This window comes from Pan paniscus, chromosome 4 (assembly GCF_029289425.2).
Source record: "Pan paniscus chromosome 4, NHGRI_mPanPan1-v2.0_pri, whole genome shotgun sequence".
Taxonomy (NCBI): domain Eukaryota; kingdom Metazoa; phylum Chordata; class Mammalia; order Primates; family Hominidae; genus Pan; species Pan paniscus.
This window is the reverse complement of record NC_073253.2, coordinates 166478569-166488296: the sequence shown is the minus strand read 5'-3', so window position 1 is coordinate 166488296 and position 9728 is coordinate 166478569. Positions and strand designations below refer to the sequence as shown.

General features: G+C 45.6%; 1 pseudogene; it reads left to right on the top strand.

Moving 5' to 3' along the window:
* Nucleotides 1-5968: 5968 nt before the first annotated feature.
* On the top strand, nucleotides 5969-8893 carry LOC100992265 (large ribosomal subunit protein eL19-like; annotated as a pseudogene).
* Nucleotides 8894-9728: the final 835 nt, after the last annotated feature.

Sequence of the window (9728 nt, the reverse complement as noted above, 5' to 3'; positions counted from 1 at the left end):
TAGTTTAACGAGAGTTAAGATGCATCCATTTTGATAGTGTGAATCATGACAGGGGCACTGTGAGCCTAGAGACTGCAGTCATTATGGCAACTTTCTTTTTTTTTTTTTTTTTTTGAGACAGAGTCTCGCTGTGTCACCCAGGCTGGAGTGCAGTGGCCTGATCTCGGCTCACTGCAACCTCTGCCTCTCAGGTTTGAGCAATTCTTCCACCTCAGCATCCCAAGTAGCTGGTATTACAGGCACAGGCACCATGCCCAGCTAATTTTAGTATTTTTAGTAGAGACAGGGTTTTGCCATGTTGGCCAGGCTGGTCTCGAACCCCTGACCTCAAGCGATCCACCCGTCGCGGCCTCCAAAGTGCTGTGATTGCAGGCTTGAGCCACTGCCTCCAGCCACAACTTTCTTATTCCCAGGCTTCCAGACAGTGGCAGAGATAGCTCCCTTAGTGAACCAGTTTTGCAATATGGTTCTGGGTTTATTCCTGGGAGCTTGGACCAGCCTCTCCCAATGTCCTAATGATTTCCTAATAACTGGCGATAACTCTGCTTTCAGTTAGAGTGGATTCTGTTATCTGCAGTGCAACTCTGACCAACACAGTTGCTAATATGCAGAGTTGGGGAGGGTTCAAGAAAACAGGCCCTTTCACATCTTCCTGATTGGAATATGAATTGGTACAACTTTAAGATGATGTAGCGTGTATCTTTAAAATTCTTACCCTTTGATTCTGTAATTCACTTCTAGAGGTTTATCCTAAAGAAATAGTCAAAGATGCATTGAAAGGTCTGCCATACATTCAGACAATGACAATGTTTGGCAGTGGTTAAAAATAATGTTTCCAGGTGGTGGCTCACGCCTGTAATCCCACTGCTGAGGCAGTGGGATCACAAGGTCAGGAGTTTGAGACCATCCTGGCCAGAATGGTGAAACCCCGTCTCTACTAAAAATGCAAAAATTAGCCAGGCATGGTGGTGCGCACCTGTAATTAAATAACTTAAAACAGAATTACCACTCGACCCAGCAATCCCATTATTAGGTATATATCCAAAAGAAAATAAACTGTTTTACCAAAAAGATAGATGCACTCATATGTTCATCACAGCACTGTTCACAGTAGCAAAGACATGGAATCAACATAGGTGCCCATCAGCAGTGGAGCAGATAAAGAAAACGTGGTACATATACACCCTGGAATACTATGCAGCCATAAAAAGAATGAAATCATGTCCTCTGCAGTAACATGGATGCAGCTCCAGGGCATAATCCTAAGTGAATTAATGCAGGTACACAAAACATACTGCATGTTCTCACTTAATAAGTGAGAGTTAAACATTGGATACTCATGGATATAAAGATGGCAACAATAAATACTGAGGACTACTAGATGGGGGAGGGAGGGAGTTAAAGGTTGAAAAACTAACCATTGAGTACTATGCTCACTATCGGGGTAACAAGATCATTCACATCTCAGTCCTCAGCATCACACAATATACCCATGTAAGAAACCAGCACATGGGCCGGGCATGGTGGCTCATGCCTGTAATCCCAGCACTTTGGGAGGCTGAGGCAGGTGGATCATTTGAGCTCAGGAGTTTGAGGCCAGCCTGGACAACACAGTGAAGCCCCATCTCTACAAAAAATACAAAAAAATTGGTTGGGTATGGTGGCATGCGACTGTAGTCCCAGCTACTTTGGGGGCTAAGGCAGGAGGATTGCTTGAACCCGAGAAGTTGAGGCTGCAGTGAGCCAAGATGGCGCCACTGCACTCCAGCCTGGGTGACAAAGTGAGACAAAAAAAAATGAAAAACAAAAAAGAAAGAAAGGAAGGAAGGAAGAAAGGAAGGAAGAAAGAGAGAGAGAAGGAACGAAGAAAGGAACCAGCACATGTACCCCTACATCTAAAATAAAAGTTGAAATTATTTTTTAAAAAATAGGTATAGGCCAGGGTGTGGTGGCTTACCCTTGTAATCTCAGCACTTTGGGAGGCTGAGGCAGGAGGACTGCCTGAGTCCAGAAGTTCGAGACCAGCCTAGACAACATGGCAAAACCCCAATCTCTACAAAAAATACAAAACTTAGCTGGGTATAGTGGCATGTGCCTACAGTCCCAGCTACTCAGGAGGCTGAGATAGGAGGATTGCTTGAGCCTGGGAGGTTGAGGCTGCAGTGAACTATAATCATACTACGGCACTCCAGCCTGAGTGACAGAGCAAGACCTTGTCTCAAAAAAAAAATAAATAAATAAATAAAAAAAAATTAAAACAAAAAATCCAGGAGTGGTGGCTCACGCCTGTAATCCCAGCACTTTGGGAGGCCAAGGCAGGTGGATCACCTGAGGTTAGGAGTTCGAGACCAGCCTGGCCAACATGGTGAAACCCCATCTCTACTAAAAATACACAAATTAGCCAGGCGTGGTGGCACACCTGTAGTCCCAGCTGCTCAGGAGGCTGAGGCAGAATAATCGCTTTAACCTGGGAAACAGAGGTAGCAGTGAGCTGAGGTCACACCACTGCACTCCAGCCTGGGCAACACAGCGAGACTGTCTCAAAAAATTAAAATTAAAAAAGAGAGTATAAAAGGAAGTTACCTTAACACAATAAAGACCTATATATGGGCAGGGTGCGGTGGTTCACACCTGTAATCCCAACACTTTGGGAGGCCAAGGCGGGCGGATCACGAGGTCAGGAGATTGAGACCATCCTAGCTAACACAGTGAAACCCTGTCTCTACTAAAAGTACACAAATTAGCCGGGCACAGTGGGACACCTGCAGTCCCAGCTGCTCGGGAGGCTGAGGCGGAATAATCGCTTGAACCTGGGAAGCAGAGGTAGCAGGGAGCTGAGGTCACGCCACTGCACTCCAGCCTGGGTGACAGAGCAAGACTCTGTCTCAAAAAATAAAAATAAAAATAAAAAAAGAAGGTATAAAAGGAAGTTATCTTAACACAATAAAGACCCATATATGGGCCGGGTGCGGTGGCTCACACCTGTAATCCCAACACTTTGGGAAGCTGAGGTGGGCAGATCACGAGGTCAGGAGATGGAGACCATCCTGGCTAACACGGTGAAACCCATCTCTACTAAAAACACAAAAAATTAGCTGGGCGTGGTGGCACGCGCCTGTAGTTCCAGCTACTCGGGAAGTTGAGGCAGCAGAATCACTTGAACCCAGGAGGCGGAGGTTGCAGTGAGCCGAGATCGAGATTGCGCCACTGCACTCCAGTCTGGGTGACGGGGGAAACACTGTCTTGAAAAAAAAAAAGAAAAAAAGAAAACAATCCCATTTAAAATAGCAACAAAAGGAATAAAATAATTAGGAATAAACTTAAAGAGGTGAATGACTTGTACACTGAAAATTATAAAACATTGATGAAAGAAATTTAAGGCCAGGAGTGGTGGCTCACGCCTGTAATCCCGGCACTTTGGGAGGCCGAGGTGGGGGGATCACCTGAGGTCAGGAGTTGGAGACCAGCCTGGCCAACAAGGCAAAACGTCATCTCTACTAAAAACACAAAAATTAGCCAGGCATGGTGGTGCGTGCCTAGAGTCCCAGCTACTTGGGAAGCTGAGGCAGGAAAATTGCTTGAACCTGGCAGGCAGAGGTTGCAGTGAGCTGAAATCGCACCATTGCACTCCAGCCTGGGTGACAGAGCAAGACTCTGTCTCAAAAAAAAAAAAAAAAAAAAAAAAAGAAAAAAGAGAAAGAAAAAGAAATTTAAGAAGACACAGATAAATGGAAAGATCCATGTTCATGGATTGGAGGAATTAACGTTGTTAAAATGTCTGTACTACCCAAAGTGACCTACAGATTCAGTGCAATTCCTATCAAAATTCCAATGGTCTCCAAAATACATTCACGGATTTATAGCCAACTGATTTTCACTTATTTTGTTTTTGTTGTTGTTTTTTCTTTTTTTTCCTTTTTGTGGAGAATGGGGTCTCGCTATATTGCCCAGGCAGGTCTCGAACTCCCAGGCTCAAGCTATCCTCCTGCCTCTGCCTCCCTGAGAGCTGGGATTACAGGCATGAGCCACCACGCCCGCCCTATAGCCAGATGATTTTCAACAAAGATGCCAAAAACACACAGTGGGGGAAAGGAGAGTCTCTTCAATAAAACTGGCACATGCAGAAGACTGAAATTGGATCTCACACTTGTCACAAAAATGGACTCAAAATGGATTAAAGATGTAAATCTAAGACCTGAAACAGTAAAACTACTAGAAGAAAACACAGAGGAAAAGCTTCTTGACATTAGTCTGGGCAAGGATTTTTTGGATACGACACCAAAGGCACAGGCAACAAAAGCAAAGAAAGACAACTAGGATTGCATCAAGCTGAAAAGCTTCTGCAGAGCAGGAAACAATGAACAGAGTGAAGCCACAACCTATGGAATGGGAGAAAATATTTGCAAACCATATATCCAAGAAGGTGGTTTTTGTTGTTGTGGTTGTTTTGGTTTTTTTGTTTGTTTGTTTTTGTTTTTTGAGATAGAGTCTCACTCTGTTGACCAGGCTGGAGTGCAATGGCACAATCTCGACTCACTGCAACCTCCGCCTCCCAGGTTCAAGCAATTCTCCTGCCTCAGCCTCCCAAGCAGCTGGGATTACAGGCATGCACCACTACACCTGGCTGATTTTTTGTATTTTTAGTAGAGATGGGGTTTTGTCATGTTGGCCAGGCTGGTCTCGACTTCCTGACCTCAGGTGATCCACCCACCTCAGCCTCCCAAAGTGCTGGGATTACAGGCGTGAGCCACCATGCCTGGCCAGAAGGTGTTAATATCCAAAACATATAAGGAGCTCAAACAACTCAGTAGCAAAAAGAACAAAAAAGAAAGAGAAAAAACAATTTATTTACAAATGGGTAAAGGACTTGAATAGATATTTTGCTTTCTTTCTTTTTTTTTTAGAGACAGGGTCTCACTCTGTCAGGCCAGAGTGCAGTGGTGCGATCTCAGCTCACTGCAACCTCTGCCTCCAGGCTCAAGCGATCCTTCATTCTCACCTCCTGAGTAGCTGGGACCACAGGCATGTACCACCACGCCTGGCTAATTTTTGTATTTTTCGTAGAGATGGGGTTTCATCATGTTGCCCAGACTGGTCTCAAACTCATAGGCTCAACTGTTCTGCTTGCCTCGGCCTCCCAAAGTGCTGGGATTACAGGTGTGAGCCACCACGCCTAGCTGAAATCAGTATCTTGAAGAAATGTCTGCACTGCCATGTTTATTGCAGCATTATTCACAATAGCCAAGATGCGAAAACAGCCTAGATGTCCACGGAAGGATGGACAGATAAAATGTGATAGGTGTGTGTGTGTGTGTAGATATGTATGTGTATATATGTATGTATATATGTATACATATATACAGTGTACATATGTGTGTGTATTCATATAATGGAATATTATTCACCCTTTAAAAAGAAGAAAATTCTGCCATTTGCAGCAACATGGATGAACCTAGAGGACATTATGCTAAGTGAAATAAGCCAGGCACAAAAAGACAAAGCGCATGGCCTCACTTACATGTGGGCTCTAAAGCAGTGGAATTCATAGAGGCATGGAGTAGAGGTGGTAGAGGTGGTTGCCAGGGTTTGGGGAGATGGTAGTAACCGAGTGACGCTGGTCAAAGGTACAAAGCTTCAGTTCTGCAGGATGAATAATTCTGGAATAAGTCGTGATGTACAGCATGGTGATGATAGTTAACAATGCTGTATGGTATACTTATGCTCTCAATACACACACACACACGGTATGTGAATTAGTTTGACTGTGGTACCATTCACAATGATACCATTGTGAATATCAAGCATCTGAAACATCAGGTTGCATACCTCAAATACCAACAACTTTTTATTTGTCAGTTATACCTCAATAAAGCTAGAAGAAGATGGTGACAAGAGGGAAGTGGCCAGAGAGAAGGCCGCAGTGTGAGCCAGCCCAGGGCTCTTATGGGAGGAACACACACACAAACAAGTAAAGAATAAAGTCTATGTTTAAGAAAACACCAAAATGTTACTAAAAGTTATCTCTCTCTCCGCTGCTGCGGCTGCAGCCATGAGCATGCTCGGGCTTCAGAAGAGGCCTGCCGCTAGTGTCCTCCGCTATGGCAAGAAGAAGGTCTGGTTGGACCCCAATGAGGCCAATGAAATCGCCAGTGCCAACTCCCAACAGCAGATCCGGAAGCTGATCAAAGATGGGCTGATTATCTGTAAGCCTGTGACTGTCCATTCCCAGGCTCAATGCCGGAAAAACACCTTGGCCCACCGGAAGGGCAGGCACATGGGCACGGGTAAGCGAAAGGGTACAGCCAATGCCCCAATGCCAGAGAAGGTCACGTGGTGAGGAGAATGAGGATTCTGCGCCCGCTGCTCAGAAGATACCGTGAATCTAAGAAGATCAATCGCCACATGTATCACAGCCTGTACCTGAAGGTGAAGGAGAGTGTGTTCAAAGACAAGCAGATTCTCATGGAACACATCCACAAGCTGAAGGCAAGACAAGGCCTGCAAGAAGCTCCTGGCTGACCAGGCTGAGGCCTGCAGGCCTAAGACCAAGGAAGCACGAAAGCAACGTGAAGAGTGCCTCCAGGCCAAGAAGGAGGGGATCATCAACACTTTGTCGAAGGACGAAGAGATGAAGAAACAAAAGCTCCCCCTTTGTCTGTACATACTGGCCTCTGTGATTACATAGATCAGCCATTAAAATAAAACAAGTCTTAAAAAAAAAAAAGGATGGGTGCGATGGCTTATGCCTGTAATACCAGCACTTTGGGAGGCCGAGGTGGGCGGATCACCTGAGGTCAGGAGTTTGAGACCAGCCTGGCCAACATGGTGAAACCCTGTCTCTACTAAAAATGCAAAAAAATTAGCTGGGCGTGGTAGCGGGCACCTGTAATCCCAGCTACTCAGGAAGCTGAGGCACGAGAATCGCTTGAACCCAGGAGGCAGAGGTTGCAGTGGCGAGACCACACCATTGCACTCCAGCCTGGGCAACAAGAACAAAACTCTGTCTCAAAATAAATAAATCAATAAATAAAAGTTATCTCTGAGTAGTGGGATTAGCCTGTTAATTTTTTGAATTATACATGTCAAAATGTAAAATGTGTATTATTGGTGTATATTTTAAATCAAAGAGTATCTGTTTATGTATTTTTTTTTTTTTTTTGAGATGGAGTCTCATTCTTGTTGCCCAGGCTGGAGTGTAATGGTGTGATCTCAGCTTGCTACAACCTCTGCCTCCTGGGTTCAAGCGATCCTCCTGCCTGAGCTTCCCAAGTAGCTGGGATTACAAGCATGCGCCACCAAGCCCGGCTAATTTTGTATTTTTAGTAGAGTCGGGGTTTCACCATGTTGGTCAGGCTGATCTGGAACTCTTGACCTCAAGTGATCCACCCTCCTCGGCCCCCCAAAGTGCTGGGATTACAGACGTGACCCACCGTGCCCAGTCCAAAGAGTGTCTGTTTAAATTAAATTCTTTTTTTTTTTTTTTTTGAGACAGGGTCTCACTCTGACACCCATGCTGGAGCGCAGTGACATGGCTTATGGCTCACTGCAGCCTCAACCTCCCAAGCTCAGGCAATTCTCCCACCTCAGTCTCTCAAGTAGCTGGGACTACAGGCGTGCACCATGCCCAGCTAATTTTTGTATTTATTGTAGAGACAGGGTTTCCCTTTGTTGCCCAGGCTGGTCTCAAACTCCTGGGCTCAAGCAATCCACCTGCCTCAGCCTCCCAAAGTACTGAGATTACAGTACTGTGAGCCACTGTGCCCAGCCCTAAATTGAACTATTGAACTAGCCAATATAATTTAGAAATTTAGAATTAATTAGAAATTTATTTATTTCATTTTAAATTTTTATTTATTTGTTTTTTTGAGAGAGAGTCTCACTCTGTCACTCAGGCTGGAGTGCAGAGGTGCGATCCCAGCTCACTGCAACCTCCACCTCCTGGGTTCAAGCAATTCTCCTGCCTCAGCCTCCCAAGTAGCTGGGATTACCGGCACCTGCCACCACGCCCGGCTAATTTTTGTATTTTTGGTAGAAACGGGGTTTCACCATGTTGACCAGGCTGGTCTCAAACTCCTGACCTCAAGTGATCCCCCTGCCTCGGCCTCCCAAAGTGCTGGGATTACAGGCATGAGCTCCCAGCCTTATTTATTTGTTTATTTATTTATTATTTTGACAGGCTCTCTCTCTGTCAACCAGGCTGGAGTGCAGTGGTACAATCATGGCTCATTGCAGCCTCAAACTCCCAGGCTCAAGCTATCCTCCCACTTGGCCTCCCAGAGTGCTGGGATTACAAACGTTAACCACTATGCCTGGCTAGAAATTTAGAATTAATTTAGGATTTTGCTTAAACCAACTATTTTCTCCTAAGCGAATGCAGGACCAACTTTTTTTTTTTTCCCGAGACAGAGTCTCACTCTGTTGCCCAGGCTGGAGTGCAGGGTGCAATCTCGGCTCACTGCAACCTCCACATTCTGGGTTCAAGTGATTCTCATGCCTCAGCCTCCCGAGTAGCTGAGATTACAGGCATGCGCCACCACGCCTGGCTAATTTTGTATTTTTAGCAGAGACGGGGTTTCTCCATGTCTCGAACTCCTGACCTCAGGTGATCCGCCCGCCTCGGCCTCCCAAAGTGCTGGATTACAGGCGTGAGCCACCGCGCCTGGCCCATGCAGTAGATATTTATAAAGGGCCTCCTATGTGCCAGGTGAGGTAAGTCAGAGAACTCCCAGCGCTGGGGCCTGAGCCACTGAGTGAGTGGCGAGCCATAAATGGGTACAGGAAGGCCAGGAGTTAAGTCACACTTGGGCTGAGAGTGGTGGAGTCAAGAGGTGGGGTTGGGAAGTGCTAAATTTAAAATGCCCATTATATATCGTCTAAGGGTCTGAATGCAGGCGCCCAGGAACTCAGGGGAGAGGGTGGGATGGAAAGAAAAATCCTGGCAGTCAGTCAGTGAACACTGGTCCCCAGAGCCTGCTCGGATTTGAGTTACTGTCAGTATTTGGGTTCAAACCCGAAAAGCTGAGGAGCTGATCCTGACCTGGAGATCCGTTTCAGCAGGGATGTGTCTGTCTCCGTGCTGACTCTTAGTGAGCTTTAGAATAGTGTGACAAACTCAGAGTTACAGCAGAGGGCGCTGTCAATCTAAAGTCCTAAAGCACAGGAAAGGTTTGTGATATGCTGGGTGGATTTCAGCTTAAAACATAGTAAAATAATTGAGAAAGGGTCTACACCATATCTTGGCTTATAACCTGAAATAAAACAGAATCTGTAATATTTTACCTTGAAATATCACTGTGTCCTGAAATGCAAATAAGACAAATAACACATATTAAAGAACAAATTAATGATTTACATGACCACATGATTGTAGTTTATAATCTTATAAGAGTTCTTTAAATTCACAGGAGTCAGCACAGAGCTGATATTTTAGGGAAAACATATTGTATGCCACATTATACACATACACACAGAGTACAATTCTGATTTTTTTTTTTTTTTTTTGAGACAGAGTCTCGCTCTGTAGCCCACGCTGGAGTGCAGTGGCACGATCTCGGCTCACTGCAAGCTCTGCCTCCCGGGTTCATGCCATTCTCCTGCCTCAGCCTCCCGAGTAGCTGGGACTACAGGCGCCCGCCACCATGCCCGGCTAATTTTTGTATTTTCAGTAGAGACGGGGTTTCACCGTGTTAGCCAGGATGGTCTCGATCTCCTGACCTTGTGATCCGCCC